General features: G+C 38.9%; 2 long non-coding RNA genes across 2 annotated transcripts; both read right to left on the bottom strand.

Annotated features, from left to right (window-relative positions):
- Positions 1–2531, bottom strand: LOC135479096 (uncharacterized). The gene is made up of 2 exons (XR_010445824.1): positions 1681–2531; positions 1–1611 (listed from the first exon to the last, which is right to left on the bottom strand). It is a non-coding gene; the product is annotated as an uncharacterized LOC135479096 (long non-coding RNA).
- Positions 2532–4491: 1960 nt separating this feature from the next.
- LOC135479668 (uncharacterized) lies at positions 4492–6985 on the bottom strand. Its single transcript, XR_010445878.1, has 3 exons — positions 6849–6985; positions 5124–5213; positions 4492–4798 (listed from the first exon to the last, which is right to left on the bottom strand). It is a non-coding gene; the product is annotated as an uncharacterized LOC135479668 (long non-coding RNA).
- Between the last annotated feature and the right edge of the window lie 14619 nt (positions 6986–21604).

Below are 21604 nucleotides of genomic sequence, written 5' to 3' on the forward strand. Positions count from 1 at the left end.
TTTTTGTTTTTTTTTTATTTTCTTTCTGTATGTGGGAGGGGAGCATAGCAAATGGGTGGTTTTAATATACTCTGACACCATTAACCTGTGTAAAATGACAGAGATTTATAACATCTCAACACATACATGTAGGTTGAACCAGCAAAAGTTAGATCTTACTAAGTATTGTATTTATGTAGGCCAGGAGTGAAATGGGTTTTAGCCAGAATTTGAAATCAGGCCATCTCATTTCCAATTTTCCCTTCTTCATGTTAATTTTGTCAGAATAGGGCATCTCAAGACACTGAGACACTCCTTGGCTAAACCTGTGGTGGCTAGTACCTTCCACAAATGAACAAGTGTAGTCCAGTAGAATGAATAATATGTTTTGGATTTTGACAAATGGGTGGTTTTACATGAGACTGAGAACAGGAGCTTGATTCACAGTTCACGGCTGTGCCTTTACAGGCATGAAACGAAGGAAAACACAGCCTCACTTTATATGTAGCAAACGGGAAGCCCTGTGATGACCAATAGTTTGACAACTGTGTAACCTCTGTGCAGCCTCTCTAGTTGGTGGGGATCTCTGTGGCCAGAGGGGTTAGCACACCTGCAAGGGCGCAGTGACCCAGGAGCCTCCCACCAGTGAGGTCGCTGTAAGTCCAGGTCATGCTGGCTCCCAGCCAGCAACCTGTGGATGGTCGTGGGTTTCCTTTCACCATAATGCTGGACGCAGTCGTATAAGTAAAATATTCTTGAGTACAGTGTAAAAACACCAATCAAGTAAATAAATAAATTTCTGGCTGGTACAGACAGAACATGTTCAGAGAGGTTCCCTAAGTCTGTCTCGAATGCTGTTCTAGGGAAGAACTGTAAAAATGTGCTCTCTCTCTCCTCCTGTTCACCTCATCAAGGTCTGTAAATGTACTAATCATTCCTATCTGAGGATTAATTCTGAACAGTACATGTGTTAACTGGTGCACAAGTAATGTTTTGGTGTCCAATGAATTTGGTGGATTGAGCTTCACTGTTGACAGACTTCAAAGTTTACCTAACAATTTTTGCCCATGTGGAGGTAGTGTGTTTGTACAAAAGTTAAAGCTATTCTCTTTGAGAATAATATTTTGTCTTTCTAGCAGGAAAAGTATGTGATGTCAACATTTTAATGCTATTAGGAGTGCAGTTCTCGGGTATAAAGAAGATGTGTTTGTGAGGTGATTAGTCGAATGATACTGGGACAAATCCTGTTTAAATACTGTGTATAGAATTCGACAAATCACCACGTCAGCATGTCTTGAGGAAGTTGTTTAGATACGACGACATGCTCTTAGAAACAATGTCCTCGACAGAATTGTAAAACAGGGGCCCAGTGTTGAGTGGAGTTGAAATGCAACTTACAGTGTTCAGCAATAGCTTGTCAGCATTAAGCTCAAGTGATTCTCATCAAGTATCAGAAACCTGCTCTTGGAAGCAGTTTATTTCAAGCTCAATCCTGCTTTTCAGCCTAAATGTTCCTAAAAATGTTAGAACTGAACAAGAGCCTGGTAGCCTGCACATTTTGGCTCTAACATTTAATGTCGCCTAACATGAATTTCAATCGCATATTTTTAATTCATAAGGAGAGATAATTACCTGCATTTAAAGTGAGTGCTTGGGGTTTAACGTCGTACTCAACAATTTTTCAGTCATATGACGACGAACCTGCATTTAGAAACTCTAGTGGGGAGAGTAAGAGTATTCAGAACAAAGCTGAAGGTACAGGAAGGAAGCATTCAACAGGTGTATTTTCTGAAGTCCTCGCAAATAAAATGGAAAGCTTTCTCCGAAGTCCATTAGAAAGTTCACTGAACAGTAACATACAGGAATTCACAAAGAAGAATGAGAAAAAAGGCAAAAGTTTTTCCAGTCTTAACATAAAGAGTGATCAAAAGGAAATCTGGGCCAGAAGCCCCTCTGTTTAAATGGATAACATTTTAGGGGTTAAAATAAGACAAAAAAGACACAGTCCACCCAATTAAATCAGAAACCTATGTGTAAGAAGACACAAAATCCTACGTGTACATGTAACTTACGAAGAAACTTTTGCATCAAGTACTGAGCACAAAACACATACACAAAGCAGGCAGATGCATAAGCTAATGAAATATCATAATTGGGGATATTGTGGTGTGGGTTGCAACACAATAACATTAATATTTGTTAACTCTGTGTTTTGATGCATTTGTTAACAAAAATAATCCAGCAGCTGCTCGGTATTTGCAGTTTTCTGGGAGACCAAACAAACTGCAGTGTGACTGCGGCAGTGTTGGTTGTTAATCCGTCAAGTTTTGGGTTTGTTCTACTGTTATAGCAGAGTTTACAATTTCCTTGTATCATCACTATGTGGCAAACAGCTGGCCTGCCCAGTGTTGTCTGTCGTGAAGTACATGTATTTATAAACATACAAAATAAAAAATATCTCACATATATATGTATTCTTTATTTTTCTGTGAAAAATGACAAGAAGTGTACCCATGCAGTGTAAACTCTGACCCTAGAATCGAAAAAGCGTCTTTCTGATGTCTGATATCAGATTTCAATAGGGTTAATTTCAAAACAGTTTGCTGCACTAAATTTGGGACATACCATAAGAGTTCTGAATTAACTAAGGAGAGGTGTCTCATTTTCAAAAGTACCACCCTATCGTGGCCCAATATACATTACCCAACTTCAAGAGAACCATTTGTGCAAACCAGTAGATGTCCCTGATCAGGCTGGAGGAGGAAATTGCTGCTTGAGAATGGGATGAGGTTCAATCCTGGCCTTGGATAGGAAATCGTGGATTTCGCTCTCTTTTTTTTCGGGGCATGGTGACAATAAGTCGCTGATGTCACTCCATTGAACAACACTGCGTGCAAGACCAAACATAACAGGGAAAATAGTCAGTTGCTGGCCAAACGTTTGTGATTTGCCCGGGAAACTATAACATTGACCACCATCGCATAAGTGAAAAAATTCTGAGTATGGTGGTAATAATCAGTCAAGGTTGTTTGTTACCTGTGAGCTCGGTCTACTGTTCTGTATCAGCGAATATCAATGCAATTGTGTAATTTACATAGGGATGGCTATCACAGATAAGTTAAAAAAAGTTTAAGCTCTCTGCAGACAATGGTTAAGTGGGGTGTTCAAAGCCAGCTCTCACATGACAACGATTAGTCATTAGGTGTGTGTAACTATACTGTCTTTTTGTGACAGGGTGAGTCCATGCCTCCACTGAAGTATCATGCCAAAGACACCAGACATGACACCCCACCCAGCCACATTATACAGACACTTGCCCAACAAGTCATGTTTCCTTGGTCTAATACCTCAGTGCTGAACTTCAAACGAGGCAGCAACAAGTACCATGTTTCAAATCTTTGGCATGACCAGAACCAGGTTTGATCTTGGGCTCTAACCATTGGGCCACCGAAATGGTCCATGTGTGTCCTAGTGACTGAAAGGCAAGCACCCTATTAATCAGTGGTGCTTTGGAAATAAAATGCTTCGTAATGTGTCCAAAACAAAGTCCATCCTTATTGGAATTACCCAGAAATTAAAAAAATTGTCATCAGCATTCACTCAATGTCACGGCCAATGGCCAGACAACTGAAAATGTACAAAGTTTGAAACTTCTTGGCCTGCATATAGACCATACACTTTCATGGTTGAGTCATATTGACTCAGTGTGTAGTACTGTGTCTAAGCTATTGTCAATACTGAGGAGGCAGAAGTCTTTTTTTCCCTTTAAAACAAGACTATTATTTTATAACAGTTATATCCTTCCTCATTTAATGTACGCTGTCCCTATTTGGGGCAGCTGTTCCACAGGCCTACTTGATCAAGGACAACAAAAACCTTCAAAAAAAAGCTGCAAAACTTATCCTAGACAAAAGTAACAATACATATTCAGCTGAAACTTTTGAAATGTTAAACTTTTGAAATACTATACATGAAATTATCGTATACCAAAAGAATCTCTCTGTTTACAAATCTTTAAATGACCACTATCCTGACTTTATGAAAAAGTTGTTCCCGATCAGAGAAGAGCCAGTAAAAATTCCTTTTCCCCACACAGAACAACTTAAAAGCTTGTCATGCTCTGTGGCTGTTCAGTGGAACAGTCTGCCTGTCTCCGTGCAATCGGCCTCCTCAGTTAAATCGTGTAAAAATTTGTACCAACAGTGGCAGAAAGTGCCAAACGTATAGCAAAAAGCCTTGTATCTCTACATGTGTATATATATATTGAACTGATTAATGCTTTGTGTAATTTTTTTTTAATAGCTTGTGTGACTGCCGAATTGTTGTGTGAGCGAATGGAGGGTCTCAGGGAAGATCAATACTGTGACATTGACTGAGTTTGTTACCCTCTGAAAATAAAGATATTATTATTATTAATATCACCACTTTGGCATGGCTTGCTCCCCCCGTATAGCTTATGAGAAGCAGATCCTTCAAATGAAGCACTGAAAACAACTTGACAAACACTAGGTCCATCGTATTAGATTCAGCTTATTATTGATACAACAAAAACAACAGCACTCTACATTTCAAATTCACTGCTACTCTTCTCAGAGCTGATAAGCCATGGGAAAACGCACATATACTGACATTTTACACAGAAATGTGATGAATTGTCTGGGAAATTTTCAGAGAGTACAAGATGAAGTGTCCTCTTCTGAGTTGTATGTACATAACTTTCTACACAGCATCACTTCATAATATCTGCACAGCACAACAGTTAGATCTTGACCTCCATGGTGACTTAGCTATCGGGCTCATCTGGTATGCATTCTAAACCCTGGAAATAAAAATATATTAACCACATTATGACATGCATTATATTATTCAGTGCAAGAATTTTATGGTGTGTGGAAATGGCAAGACTGTAAGAGTAGGTTTTCGATATACAATATACGATTCTTAAATTTTGCAGGTACATGTATTATCTTTCAGGGTATACATGTCAAAGTACTTTATCCATTAAAGTGTGTAGAAATCTATTCAAATAAATAATTTAACAAATATTGCTTCTTCCACTTATATGTGAGACACTTCAACCTATGATGTAATCATACATAAAGCCTTCCATCTGGCAGAGTAAATCCGTCAACCATTACACTTACTTTAGGCTTGTATTCACTGCCTGTTATCCTTTGATCTCGTAAATAGAGCATAAAGTCTCGAGGATCTTCTTCCCAGTTTTTTGCACAATTCTGAAATGAATGTAAAACTTAACATGTACAAGTCAACCCAGAGTCACATACACAACATGAAATCCTTATCTTTGATTTGTTTGTTTAACTGTTTAATGGTGTTTCTTAACATTCCGTTGGTTATATCTCCATGTGTGTCTCCTTGTATCAACCATCAGGCCAGTTCCAGTGCAGACATACTTGTAGTGCTTCCTCAGTGAAACACTATGCAGAAGACACCAGACAGGACACCAGACAGGACACCTCCACTAGTGGCAGTTTGTGGACATAGGAGAACCAGTATTAGGCTTCAACCATTATGCTAATGAGTGATGAGATGCCCATTTTGGAGTATTTATCATAACCTGATTTTTCTTTGTCACCAGCAATGTCATCTTGAAACTACCAATACATTATCTGATCGTACAAATACATTTATACCAAACTCATTTCCACAGAGTGACTTTAAATCTTTGCTCGATTCAACTACAAAATCAGGAATGTCTTAAAGCCAAGGCTGAGCCGGCAGTCATCCCCATTTGGAAATCATGAGGATTAGGGTGCTGTTTACATATTCATTTCCAATCCAAGTGCCTTCTGACGTCATTTTTTTTTTTTTTTTTTTTTTTGCCCACATGCTTTTACTGATTTTTCATTGGTTAAAAATGAATGGGAAGACATTCAATTTACATACAAAAAAAAAAGAAAAGGTGTAATTAAAGTAAGTAGTTCTTCACTCTACCATTCATAAGTTTTCCAGAAAGTGATCTCCTTGTTATAAAAAGCTCTGGCCCTGGGATCATAAAGCCATCTTAGACTTCAGTCAATATTTCATTCATTAAATTTGGTATGTTCCGTTCCGTTCCGTTATTTCAGCTCAAATTTGTAGTACAATACCTTACCCAGAATTTACGTGAACAAGCAATATACTCACCTTGTTACGTCAGAAATACTAGTTTTAAAATGATTTAAAATTTTTATTTAGGTCTAAGATTACTTCATGATCCCAGGGCCTGTCTTCCAATTTCCATCTGACAGCATGATGGGTCCATAGTTGGATGCTTATATCACCAGACCACTCAAGATGTAACAGAATGGGTTTTTTAGACGTGCATAAGGCAGATGAACACAGTAAGAGTTGAATGCGCATGTACGGGAGTTACATCTGGAACTATTTCGGAAAAGGGTCTCCTCCACATCTGGCCATCCTCATTCGGGAAAGCATGAATGAATTTACATGAGTCGTGACGTAGAAAGTTGCACGCAAACACAGTACTTTAGTCTTTACTATATCCTAACCATGGCACTGTGCCTTTGTCAAATTTATTTTGATACCGATTTATTTTAGTATCACTTTTACCTTGTTTTAACTATTTTATTGACAACCAGCATTTTGGTTCAGGGACGAGTTCTTAGAAATCTCCTTCTCGCTGGAGAGAATATACATAAATACTACATCTGCCAGTTTCGATAAGAATACATCTGCAGTCATAAGACAAAAAAATATTAATGGCAAGAAGTAGAAAATGAGTTGTACATTTATCTATATTGACGTAAACTTACACGATATGTACCAACGAGGGTCTAGATTTCGTTACCCCTCAAAAAACTTCACCTTTATACGCTTAAAAAATACAACTGTATGCGACCACTTACTTTGCCATTACGGAAAAGCTTGTTCATACCCCATCCAATAAACGATGGTGCACACAGAAAGCCAAAAACAAGGCCAAAACTGGGAATAATTTCGTACCACATCTTTCAGGTCAAGTTCACAAAAACTCGTAACCCATATGTTTTCAAATATTCAAAGCGGTGTAAGCTTTCTGACCTAGATTCCAGCTCTGACCTATATTCGCGAGCACAACGACATCACTACGGAGCCGTAAAAGTGACATGGTGAAAAAAATTTTTTGGAAGAGAATAAAAGGAAAATACATATTGAAAACAAAATTGTTTTTGTAGCCCCCGACTTTGAATGAATGAGTGCTTGGGGTTTAACGTCGTACTCAACAATTTTTCAGTCATATGACGACGAAGGAATCCTTAGGGTGTATGTAGTGTACCTCCTTTTTGCAGGACGGATTTCGACCGCTCTTTTATTGAGACGACTTACCGAAGGCATGTAAGCCTCCCCGCCCGAGCCATTATATTGATATGGGTCAACCAGTCGTTGCACTATCCCCTTCATGCTGAACGCCAAGCGTTACAACTTCCTCTTTTAAAGTCTTAAGTGTGACTCGAACTTGGATTCATCCTGGATCTACCGCTCCCGAAGCAGACGTTCTACTAACGGTGCTATCCGGGCTGGTACCAAATCGGGGCCCGACATAACTGGACACGCTAGAATCTCATCTATATATAGGGGGGTATTGTCTGATCGTCAGTGATATTATACTTTTACAAGTTAACTTTTGTCGCTTGCAAACTTTCTCAGTCCCAAACTGTTTTTAAGACGACGAGGAAAGCCAACACGATTTATAGTATAACCTTAAACAATTTGGGATTATTATTAATAAAGTAAACCCTCAACCAAATAATACTAAAAGTTTAAAACTTATCACAGCTGTGTATTTTTATTTATTTGATTGGTGTTTTACGCCGTACTCAAGAATATTTCACTTAGGCCTATACGAGGGCGGCCAGCATTATGGTGGGTGGAAACCGGGCACAGCCCGGGGGAAACCCACGACCATCCGCAGGTTGCTGGCAGACCTTCCCACGTACGGCCGGAGAGGAAGCAGCCGTGTATGTGACATAAAGTTAAAATAAGCGTCGTGTCCGACATTCATATACCATTCGTAGTCCGTAAATGGCGTTCCAAGTCGATAATCGCAAGGTCCATTTCCAAAACAGCGTTTAACACTAGTTCCCAAAGACAGGTATGTAAGAAATTATACAAATAAGAAATAAAGCCGGTAACACACAAGAGAGAAGCGGTCATCAGTTTTCAATGATGCCGGGTAGGCAGTGGATATTCCAGGCACGAATTCCATATCAAAGTTCAAATTCGTAGTCTATGAATGAGTTCCAGGTCAAATAACAATTAAACAAGGTATCTCAGTCGCGCTTCGATAACAACTGTTCATAAGGGCATCATGCAGACGTAATGAGCAGGGTTACCTTTACCGCCCCTAGCCCCAGATTAAGCGGTATTAGATACAGTTCGAAAATGACGAGCATTAAAGACCTTAACCGAACAGATTGTGATTCAAAAGTAACGGACGATTACGTCTTTCCCGTTAATATGTAAGGTTCTCATACTACAAGAGGCGCCATCTATGTTACTTATGACATGCTGTTCTGTATAAAAGCTGTCTAGAAGATAGACGGTTACATCTAGGGCCTTTGGTCCTAACGTATATATAGCTTGCCTTGGTTCCACCCTGGAGCGAGGAGGATGAGGGAGTCGTGCTCAAGAAGGGAGCAAAATAACATTGTATAGTATAAAATTGTACAGGATTGTATAATATAACATTGTATAGTATAACACTGTATAGTTTAACATTGTAACAGTGTGTATAGTATACATTAGTATTGTATAGTATTACATTTTTGGGTAGGCTTGTGAAAAAAAAACAAAACAAAAGAACATCACATGAGTCGCTGACATCGATTTGACAAAACGCATTTTCCAAAGTAATTTTTTTTTCTTGGGATGAATTTCTTCACACCATGGCTATCCTGTTTGCAACCAGGGAAATCACGTGATCTCTAGCTTTTGGATTGTCTTATAGAATAGCTTGTCATGTCACACAATTATCTGTTGGTATCGGCAGTCATACCTTTTCACGTATGTGCAGAAGCGAATAGCGGCCGGCGATGACCTAGCGAGCATTATGACAAGTAGGCTTAGATTAGCCATATAGGCCGCCAATAACACTATCGGTAACCACATGCCGTATTTCGTACTATAAATGGTCCAATTTTCGATACTTGAGATTTACTGGTAAACTGCTTTCGAAGTGGCACAGTGAGTGTTACATAACCGTATGCTTCCAAGTTATAAGCTTATTTTTTACCTATATATTGCCTAACACTTTTCTGTGGTCAAATTCTCTGGATTTGGTGTTTTTAATGTAAAACTGAATAAAATAATAATTATTGGACATCATAGACGAAGTGACGCGAGGCGCGTGACGGTTAGAGCTAATCGCAAAGTAATTAGGGTCGACTCGATCGGAGTGAAGCTTTTGTGTCTCCAACACACGGAAAAGTTATCACTTTGTCCAGGTATGTACCAAATAGTTGTGTTTGGTGGATTACGTCTTGTGATCCGTGGTTGTCCGAACTACTCAGTGAAACAGACAGTCGTGTACATGGGCTTGACAGGGAAGCATGACTTTTCACATGGGTTTAGTTCACCCGGTACGGAGAGTCATGTTTCACCAGATTTCTTCTATCTCCTGAAGTCCAGGCGTCTCAGAATGATTTGGATATAATATTCTAGTTATTCTCTGGGTCCGCAATTGTTTTGCTGTGTGGTTTAAATCTTAAAGCATTGATGACAAGGCTCAAACATGTTTGGTATGGAGCGAAACATTTTAGGACAGTTTTAACAAGGGGAATAAATCTGGGGGTGTATTATCATTGCATAATGAGTTACTTCCCCTGAATTTTATGGAGCGAAACATAGGAATGTCAGAGCTTTAATTTAATCAGGCGTTACTATAGGACTGTAAAATCCGGGATTAATAAAGCCATGTTTTGTATTGTTATTTTTGTTTATGTTTTATGATTATGTGTACCAGAATGACTTTCACTCATGTGGCCCTTTTTACAATACAACATGTGTTTTCTTAAATCTTTAACTTTCAACCAATCCCTTTCTTTCTTTTGAACTCCTGGAATTAGGATCATTGATTTCGCCCACCTTTGAATAAAATCTAGTTACGCGGTTATAGGGTCAGACAAATGTTCATGAAGATTCTGACTGACATTAAGGCCATTTACAATTCTATCAAGTTGAAGTCTACTTTGAATTCAATCACTGTCAGACTTTTTGGTAAAGATCAATTTTACCATGACCCTTATAGGTGAAGAAGTCTAATATTAAAAATATAATTTTTTTTCAATTTAATGTTTACGGGAGTTTATTTATTTATTTATTTATTTACTTGCTATTACAGAAGCAACAATATTGTATACTTATTTTTATAACTTCGGTGTACGAAGTAATTCAAATGAAAATCCCTGTGTGTAGTTTCATGCATTTTTACATTAAATACAGGTAGGCTTACATGTATATATGTACACACATATGGAATATATTATATAATGAACAAAGGTATAATTTTTGTACTAGTTTGTTGTGCTAGCGGTTGTTCTAAACCTCTCGCCTAACAAGTATTTGTTGATACGTATACTACTTTAATCCTTTATAGGTCATCACCGGTCTAGAGTTGAAATCCAGATCGTGTTTTTGGATACGGCTTAAGTCACCAACAGAATCAGCAATACCATTTGTCAGAGAGAATTTCAGGGGGAATAACTCTGGGTAGCTTGTTGACACGGCTGTAGACGAGGAACAGCCTTTGATGCTGTATGGTTAATCTAAGCCCACATTCAGAGAGTGCGAAGATGTCCAGTGTAGAAATGTGTCAGTTTGACTTCTTGAATTATGGCTTATCTCCAGGATTCAAGCATGTGTGATGTGGTCAGGAAGTACTGGATCTTTCTTCTGTTAGGGTAACCTCGGGGGCTGGGCGACTGTCTCGTCTCCCCAGAAAAACATATATATAAAACAAAACACGCCAGTTTACCATGAACATAAAAACCACCTGTTTTGTATTTTCTTCTTCTTTTTTTTTTTTTTTTTAGAGCAATGTACATTTAACACGGAGCGCCTATAGAGTAGTGACTCAGTGTGGTTGGAGGATAGTCGTGCCTCGTACATTAACGTGGGGCGAACAATCTCTAAATAATATTGCTGAATGGGCCGGGGACCCTTGAGATGTCGGCAGACTTTTCAGTGTACGCTCGCACAACCTGCAGACGTCCCTGATGGACAATATCATCCGCAAATATACTACGAAGTACACACCGGTCCCGTGTAGTCCTGAAGGTCGGTGACGGCAGCCACCCATTCTTTCCACTTGGGCGTCGTGCGCAGCTTATCCAGGTTAGAAAGACACAGACACAAAGAAGACACGGTCATTGTAGTGCCGTCACCTATCGAGCCATGTAACCATCAATCAAAATATATATCACTTACCGTGATTAAATAACCCATAGCTAAAACAACACACGCGGTACAGGTGAGAAATAACCAACACAAAGATCGGGGATTCAACGTTAAAACATTTTTTTTATTTTTTATCATTGCATGTGAACTCCAACAATGATGTGTTTGTCAATTATTTCTTCTTTTTTATCGTAAGAAATGTCTCGTAGTGACGGTGATGAATGAATCACCAATATGAAAGGCTTTCGCAATGGTCTATGTTCAGAACTCGCACCCTGGTCACCTTCCTGTAAAACACATGGGTAGAATAATCACCGTGGGCCACATGGCAAGGGGTAATTAATTTGTGGAATGACCGACACGAACAAAAAAGTGGTGTTGAGGGTGGAGTGCTTAAAAACACTTACTCGTCTGCAGGTTTGTTCTGGCAGGTCACGGAGGGCTTGAGTAGATTGGCTGTTATATGCTCCACGTACATCCGGGCAAATTCAGGGTCAGACTTCTTGATAGGTGTCTCGTTCAAAAACTGATGCAGTTGGCTTCTTCACGTCCTTCCCCGTTTCCCGCGATAGTGATGCTGCCTTGCGAGTCTGGCGCATGAAATTGACCAGCACGGCTCCCTCTTTCAGGTAACAGGTACGGACCTCGTCCACGATGCTCACGGCCATCTCTCGGTCCTGCAGCAAGGACGGAAGGCAAGTCGTCGGGTCGATCGCGGCCGGGTGTTTAGTAGCAGCGTAGTAGCCGCTGCAACTGTAAGAGGTGGGGTTGGAGAGCCACGTCGTAAGCATTCCACAGCAAGCTAGTTAGCGCCACCGCAAGATCTCGCTTCAGCGAAGTCGGTTTCGGCTGCTCCAGACTAAATATAAGCGCCCTGTCCGACATTCGTACACCATTCGTAGTCCGTAAAGGGCGTTCCACATAGACAATGGCAAGATTCATTTCCAAAACAACGTTTAACACTAGCTCCCAAAGACAAAGGTGTGTAAGAAATTATACAATTAGGAAATAAAGCCCGTAACACACAATAGAGAAGCGGTCATCAGTTTTCAAGGATGCCTAGCAGACAGTGGATATTCAGGCATAAATTCCATATCAAGTTCAAATCCGTTGTCCGTTGTATCTCAGTCGCGCTTTGATTGCAACTGTTAATAAAGGCATCATGCAGATGTAAAGAGTATGGCTGCCTTTACGGCCCCTAGCCCCAGATTAAGCGGTATTAGATACAGTTCGAAAATGACGAGCGTTACAGACCTTAAGCGAACAGAATGTGATTCAAAAGTAACGGACGATTACGTCTTTCCCGTTAATATGTAAGGATCTCATACTACAAGAGGCGCCATCTATAACATATTGGCCTGTATAAAAGCTGTCTACAAGATAGACGATTACACTCGGCAAGCAGCGCCATCTATGTTGTTAAATACCATGTACGCGATAGATATGTACATAAAGATAACAGCGCCGTCTATGTGGTTAATCACAATGCAGACCACCAGAGATTCTGAACGATCTGTCCATACGTGCCAACGAGAATGTTATACTCATTGTAAAATTTGAGAAACTTAGGATGAAGGTGTTTAATCGAGTATCCTTGACAAACTAGTTTTTGAACTAACAACTTGTGACACAGATTAAAGTCTTCACAATTTACGCAAGATCTGACAAATGATACAAGGCGAGATATGCATACGCCATATGCAGGACCCTGTGGTATATTGCTATCTAAATAAGGATAATTTACAATATCAGAATTGAAATTATCCCTTTTGTCCTAAAGGCGGCGTGAAAGGAGACCTTGTTCGTCTTTGTACAGCTATAGATCCAAATAAGATGTACCATCAGGACTGTCTGTTGTCTTCTTTAAATCCGATGAAGGCGGATAGATTTCGTTCACCGCTTCAGCAATATGGGGGTTATTTAACGCCAGTAGCTCATCAATATACCGCTTGGTAAATGAACGGGATCGAGCTTTAAAGATATTACTTTTAAGTAATTTCTGCATATAGTCGTACCCATATGAAAACAGGTATAGGTCTGCCAAAACAGGCGCACATTTGGTACCCATTGGAATACCTATGCACTGTTGGTACAAATTTCACATAGATGTTGTTAATGAGAAATTCAAGTAATTCAATAAATAATGTAACATCCCATGAGTGGTAACCTTTATGAATAGTAGAACTAAAGAAAGTCTTATTGCTTCTGACGTTAATGTAACGGTGACCTGTTTTAGTAAATACCGAGACAATCAACGACGGTATTCTTTCAATAAGTATAGAGCAGCCTCTTTTTCTTCTTCTTCCTCGGCTGCCACCAGCAACATGTCGATGTCGGGGATGGCTTGTACCAGCTTTTGCGAGTGGGTTAGGTAGTTGAGAGTGACACCTTCTTTCGCTGGGTAGAGCGGACCGTCCGGTCGGTATGCTCTCCATTTCTTCACGTGGACGAACATAGCGCCGTCAGGGGTAGTCAGAGTGGAAAGACACTAACCGTCGGATAACGGCTGCGCACCGTCAAGCCCGCCTATGACAGATTCGCGGCCATGGAGAACAACACAGTTGGGGGGAGGGTGGGGGGAGTCCGGGCCTATTGGACATTGGAGAATCTCACTCGTCTTGTCATCACGCACCTATCAAGAAATCTGACCCTGAATTTGCCCGGATGAATTCGCACCGAGCTTCTCGGTTACAAGGGACGGGTATACTCCGTATTATGTTTGCGGATGGTATTGTCCATCAGGGACGTCTGCAGGTTGTGGGAGCGTACACTGAATACGTCTGTCGACATCTCAAGGGTCCCCGGCCCATTCAGCAGTATTATTTGGAGATTGTTCGCCCCACATTAATATACGAGGTACGACTACCCTCCAACAACGCTGAGTCACTACTCTGTAGGAGCTCTGTGTTAAATGCATGTAAATTTGCTGTAAAAAAGAAAAGAAAATACAAAACAAGTGGTTTTATGTTCATGGTAAACTGGCGTGTTTATCCTCTTGGGTTCCGAGAAGGGCTCCACTCAGTGAACAAGCTTCAAAAGTATATATAGGCTAGGTTATCTGCCCTTGTCCGTCTGTTTTGATTCGTCTGTTTTTGGTCCGCCCGGGCTGCACGTTGGACACCCGGAATGATGGACAGTGACGGTCTTTAAAGGGAACGATGGCTCTGGCTCGTTGCTTCTGTAATAGCAAGTAAATAAATAAATAAATAAATAAATAAACTCCCTTAAAAATTAAAGTAAAAAAAAATTATACTTATAATATTAGACTTCTTCACCTATAAGGGTCATGGTAAAATTTATCTTAACCAAAAAGTCTGACAGTGATTGAACTCAAAGTAGACTTCAACTTGATAGAATTGTAAATGGCCTTAGTGTCAGTCAGAATCTTCATGAACATTTGTCTGACCCTATAACCACATGAAATTAAATTAGAGATTAAATTAAAGCTCTGACATCCCTATGTTTCGCTCCAGCCCGGGCGGACCACTTATAATATTAGGACAAAGTGATAACTTTTCCGTGTGTTGGGCACACAACAGCTTCTCTCCGAGTCGACCCGAATCATTTCGCGATTAACTCTAGCCATCACGCGCCTCACGTGACGCCATCTATGATGTCCAATAATTATTATTTTATTCAATTTTACATAAAAAGAGACACAAAACTCTGGGAATATGACCACAGAAACATGTTAGGCAACATGTAGGTAAAAAAAAAAACTAAGCTTATAACTTGGCATACGGTTATGTAACGCTCGCTGTGCCACTTTGAAAGCAGTTTACCAGTAAATCTCAAGTATCGAAAATTAGATCATTTCTAGTACGAAATACGGCATGTGTTTACACTACGTCAAGTGTTCGGGTATAACAACTGAGAAAGACAAGTCCTTTTTTGAGGTGATGTGTCCGCACTAGACGGGGTCATCGCCGGGGTCATCGAACAATGTGGCTGGGTTGAATAACGACAATGCACATGTACGGATGAACCCTGCAATTGTATATTCTATTGTCAAAGATAAAATAGAATGCATTGGTTTGATTGGTCAACAAAATGTGTGAATAGAAAACCTTTGAGTGTGCATGTACTTCTTCGGCGTTCGAATTAGCTCAGATGATGACGAATTGCACGAAACGGATGTAGCTATCATCAGAGTCTGGGCATATAGAATAATAACCTGTTTTCATTGTTGAAGTGAAACAGGATACAACATTCTGCACATTGCACGTATGCGAATGCGGATATAGACGATCACAATAGAGAGAAATTAATTATTGCTGTCATGCATGTCACGCATGCTGTCACGCATGTATAGCTATATACCCATCTTTTGTTGATGCTCGTGATATTTCACATTCCTTGGCAAATCTCGGTTTGACGGTTGGAGGATGTTCACTGACCTGTTAATTGATCTCCACTTGTAGAGTTAGCTTACAATAATTGTGTTAGGAATATGCAGTGTTACATGGATCCGCGTAACATCCGCGGTGTCACCAAGGAAAGAAAGGATATGTCCGAGGTGTAACAGTTAAGGAGTGCTCCCAGCCTATGCATGCTCGTGAATATAACGGGGTTGCGCGTTCAAATCAAGCTCTTGCTGCTTTGGCTGCCGCTTGAAAACATGACCTTTGCCCCCAGGCCCTAAACAACAATCAAATAAATAAGCAAATAACATTTCGGGGTTGGGGAGAGGAGTTGTTAGTCCTACGTTAAAATCTCACTTGTTGACTCTCAGTGACTCTCCCACCGCCGGGACTAGAATACAAATGAAAATCATGGCGCACAAAATCACCAAATAAAGGTAATTAGGCCAATATTCATCGTGGATCAAGTCACGTGCTTTATGTGTGACACATAAGATACATAGAACCATGAGTGAAAACCCCAAAACGATAATTCCTAAGTATTTGTATGATAATACTGTTTAATACGTCACTATATTCGCACACTAATAATTATTTTCACTGAGATGGTAATAGAGAAGAAAATTGAAATATTATAGTGATTTATAGAGCGGTCTTGTCCGATTTATGCAAACTAAAATCCTATATTCCGCGACTTTGATTTTTGGTAGTCTTTAATATCTCATTGTGAAGACACCAAAATAAATTATTTTGTAATTTGTGGGCTGAGTCGACTGAATTAATATATTGACTGAACTATATGTATGGCGGGATGACTAAAAATGTCAAAAAAGTCTTCGTTTCTTTCCAAAATAGACCATAGTTCTATTAAACAGAACTCGACAATTAATATTTTACTCATATTTATCCGTTTGATCGATATCTCATTCGTGGCCCTAAAGTACAATGTATATTTCACGTCTAAGGCGTCAGTGAGGTATATGCATGGAGAAAATATATTGCACATTGTCAGGTATTTTACACTGTAAGAATTTAATGCAAATTTACAGCCCGAAGCACTGTATATTGTTACAGTAAATCATGTTGTAAATATTTTACACCATTTTCCAGCGCAATTCTGCACGTGTGTGGTGTAATGTTACTCTAGTCTATGTGTATTTACAGCATTGTGTGTAAAACTGTAGCGGTTTGATCATTTACAGTGCACTTTGCTGTAAATGTACACTGGTTCTCCCGGTAGATATGTAGATTTTGTTAATTTGCAGAGGAGTTAACTGATTATTTACAATGGTATATGTGAAAATATACTACTATTTTGAGTGTAAATATTAAACAGCACATCTTGTTAATCTACAGTGAAAACAACTGGTCACAAAATTGCCAGCAGTTTTCACTGTAAAATTACAGTGTATCAGATTTAGGTATTTCTCGCTGTATACTCATGGATATTTCCCTTACCCTATATGACGGTGGTCAGATTTATGTATCCATAGAGGAAACTAAAGACCATCGACAGGTAATTTATCTGCTATATAAATTATTATTTATATATTAGGCCACATCATATACTAGGTATTAAGAAATAAAAATCGAAATAATGTGTATCTTTTAACTGTATGAAGTTAGATGGTGTAATGTATTGTAAATGATTTGTGTTCAAGGCGCGCAATACACCCAATAGAACGATGATACATATTTAAGATGTCACTCCAAACTTAACATATTTTTTCCGTATAAATGGACATATATTCACCTATTGGTTCTTCAGTGTTATTACTTTTCTATTATTCTTAGTCTTGTAATGTATATATATATATATATATATATATATATATATATATATATATATATATATATATAGTCTATGTAGTCTATGTATATATATATATATATATATATATTGGGGCATAAGAATGGCTTTAAACTACAGTTTTCGTAAGGCTTTAGCAGTCAGTTTAAATTATGTACATGTAGCTTGCTGTGGTAACGTCAACGGTGAAACAATGAATAACACATCAAGAAAGGAAGGTAATATTTGACCATAAACACATAGTCTATTTCGTTGAACGCACTGATACTGAGTACTTGTGTGAACTTCATTCGGACATTTCTTCACCTTTTTTCATGCCTCTATAATAGGCCTCTGGCGATTCTCACCAACAGACTCATAAAAATGGTTGTCAAATGTATGGATCTTTCTTCACATAGGATATCTGGCAGGCACTCCTTCAAAGACACTTGGCAAGACAAGCAGAGAGCTGTAACCAACCAGCCCTGTTATAAAAAGGAGAAAACCGAAAATGAAAAGTGCTGAAGTCAAGCTACTATGTTTAAAACATATATATATGTATGTAGTCATTGAAAATAAACTCAACCAACTAAAGTATAGTCTCCATTAACTTTGTCTTGAAAGATTTTTTTTCCTGTTCATTGACAAAAATATATCCCCAATGTTTGAACATTATTTTTTTATGTGTGACCAACAGATTTATACATTAGATCTTGAAACAAATTTATGTACTGATCGCTTGATTATTTATGATTGATTCAATGATTGGTGTTTAATGCTCTGCTTGAAGTGTTTTTCACTTACGAAAACTAGTGTAAACCACCTACCTTTGCCAGGTAAAATGCAATTTTACTTCCAATAAAAGTTTTGTTCGGGTTTTGGTGGAGTTTTTTATTTTTCTCTCAATGTCAAATTCTTTAAAATCTCTCTCTTTTTATTAGCCAGAATAAGGAAAAAAAGATCTTCATACCGACCTACCCCACTTTTGGTTATGTGCTGAGTTATGTCCAACAAAGCATTTTTTTTAAGATGACTTCATGTTAATATTTTCATGTTTTCGTCTCTTCTGTGACCGGCCCGGATAGCACGGTAGAGCGTCCGCTTCGGGAGCGGTAGATCCAGGATTAATCCTGGGTGGAGTCACACCTAAGACTTTAAAAGAGGACGTTGTAATGCTTGGCGTTCAGCATGAAGGGGGATAGTGTAAAGACTGGTTGACCCATATCAGTATAATGGCGTTGGCGGGGAGGCTTACTTGCCTTCGGCAAGTCGTCTCAGTGAAGTAGCACTAGATAAAAGGGCGGTGGAAATCCGTCCTGCAACAAGGAGGTACATTACATACACCCTAAGGATTCCTTCGTCGTCATATGACTGAAAAATTGTTGAACAATTAAACCCCAAGCACTCACTCACTCGTCTCTTCTTTACCATACTGGTTGGGCCAGCACCGACATAGACATATTTAAACCAGTGATCTTATGGCAGACAAGCAAGAGAACTTTTCCTACAAGCACAACAGATCTCTCATGCAATATATCGCGACTGTGTGTCTTTCAGTTGCATTAAAATAAAGTGCACAATTCCCGGTTTTTATCAACTTCAAGTTTAGATGTTGCCATAGCATTTAGGATCTTCTCTTTCTCAGAATTTGTTGACTGGGTCACATCCAATATCCTTTTGCCGTAAGTATTTAATCCGGCCAAGAACTGTTTATCCAGGTCAATTTCTGTTCAATTCTTTCAATAGCTGCAAGAAATATTAATTAAGTTTTCTTCATTAATTATCCTTTAAATTTTCTGTAAAAAGAAAACGTTTTTTTCAGTTTCACGTATTGTCCTAATGTCCTTTCCTTTTAATATGACGCAATAACTTTAAAGAACAATACAAATACCCAAGTGATGTGGTGAAGTTAGGAACTGGTGAATTTGTGTAGATACAAATGATAAAACAGAAACAGTGGGGCCAACATACATGTTTCAGTACACGGAGACACTATTTTTAAATTATCCATGCAATAACATCTCACCTCATCTTCCGTAAACAGACAGGGATAGCTTTTTCTGATTTCATGGACTGAGGTCTGATCTGTAATGACCGCTTTCCTTCGATCTGGAAATGTCAGTTCCATACGGAAATGAATACCTGACAAATCCCGTCGTCTCTTCATAGCTTCACATTGTAACCACTGTTTGGCTCTAGTGATTGACTCGTCTTCAGTCACAGTTTGGTCAGGGAGGAAGTTTTTTATACCCCAGTGTTTTGGCTTTGAAGATCTACATGTAGGCTCATCACTGTCTACATGCACCTTTGGACCCCTTCTCGTGAGAGCCACCTCTGGAACAACTCGATCTTTGCGAAAATAATAAATAATATCAGACAAATAACAAAGAGGCACCCAAACAGTTTCCTTTTTGTTACGGGTAAGGAAGTTACACCCATGATCCAGACAGACTTATGTGGTACGGTGTATTTTTGTGTCATATTCCTCCATTTACTGGTAAATTTTATTTATTTCTGCTAAAAGATATCATTAACAACAAACCAATGTTGAATTTCTGACACTGAAATAACTATCTTGAGATCAATGAAAATACTGGCTCGAGTGGTGTTTAGCCCCGCCGTCGTGAGTTAGTCTCACTCGAGCCAGTATTTTCACTGATCTTGAGATCGTTATGTCAGCGTCAGAAATTAAATATACAGCTAACCCATATTAGTGAAAAATTATTACATTTTCTTCATATCGTGGTAATTCTTAAATGTTAATTCAAAATGAGATTTTGAGCAAAAATTTGTTTTAAATCACCAATCCCACATGTACTTTAATTTTTTCCTGAAATATATCACGTGACTGAGAAAGAGGCGAAACTAACATATAATTAACAGTAGCCTAAAGATAACATTATGGACTCGATAGCTGCGACATCGTACTTATGCATAAAACATATCAAATCCGGCATAAATAAAAGCACGTGGGTTTTATGCCTATACTTCAACACTGAGGACTTCGGCTGCACTGCAGCATTTAGCAGTCCTAGTTTTTCATCTGCACTGTATTTTTTCTAAGTTTTCGACTTGAAACTATTCCCATGTACATGTAAAAGTGTCTGAAAAATTTCCATAAATCACACAAGCCAAACAACAACAACAACATCACAAACTATTAGCTGAGACCCGTGTCTCTTACGCAAGATTGATTTTTGCATCACGAGCGACCATAGGCTCAATTTCCCAAAAATCGTGTTTCGTTCACGTGAGGTTTTGAAAAAAATCAAGCCTTGGCTGTGATGTACATATAGGTACACACTACTGGTGGAAGACCAATGGTCTGGAATTAACATTCAACTGTGCAGATGTCCATACGATTATGGCTGTTTTTGGTAACAAGCATTGAAAGCCAAGAAATCCACAAATCCCCTATCCAAGCTGTCCATGTAGGACAATTTCAAGAATGCCAGCTGAAGTAAAACCATTTTATATTTCTTTGAATGCTAACAAAAATTTATCAAAATAACACAACAAAAAAGGGTCTCCTTCAAGAGTAAAATCCCCGATTTTTAAAGTTCTTAAGTGGGGTAAGACATTGGTAAAGCCTCAATGACATCCACATGCTGGGAGGGAGAAGGAAAACGGAAAGCATAAAAACAAAAACTCAGATTTTCATATATACACTTACTGTATATGCTATCAAAAAAATCGCAAATTTAGCTGTAACAGTAACCTTAACACCGAAAGCATCTAAAGTGCCCGTTCTACTGACATCTCGCTATATACCCTTTGATCTGGAGGTATATAGGTCACATAAGGTACCCATTTATACATAAGCTTTGTGCAGGACACTACTGGCCACAATGACAGCTAGGCATGTGGTCTCAGATGGCGTTATTGCACCTTTGCTGATCCTTGGAATCTGGAAGCTTACCTGGGCAACCCATGGAATCAGCAGATTTGCAAGCCTTTTACCATCTGTCCAGCGGGTTAACAGACACCTCTAACTTTTCAATTTTATATTTTTAAGCAAAGTCTTTTTCTAACAAATTTTAAGAAATGAAGGACTGCATAAATACTCACATGGTGTATT

This window comes from Liolophura sinensis, chromosome 12 (assembly GCF_032854445.1).
Source record: "Liolophura sinensis isolate JHLJ2023 chromosome 12, CUHK_Ljap_v2, whole genome shotgun sequence".
Lineage (NCBI taxonomy): Eukaryota > Metazoa > Mollusca > Polyplacophora > Chitonida > Chitonidae > Liolophura > Liolophura sinensis.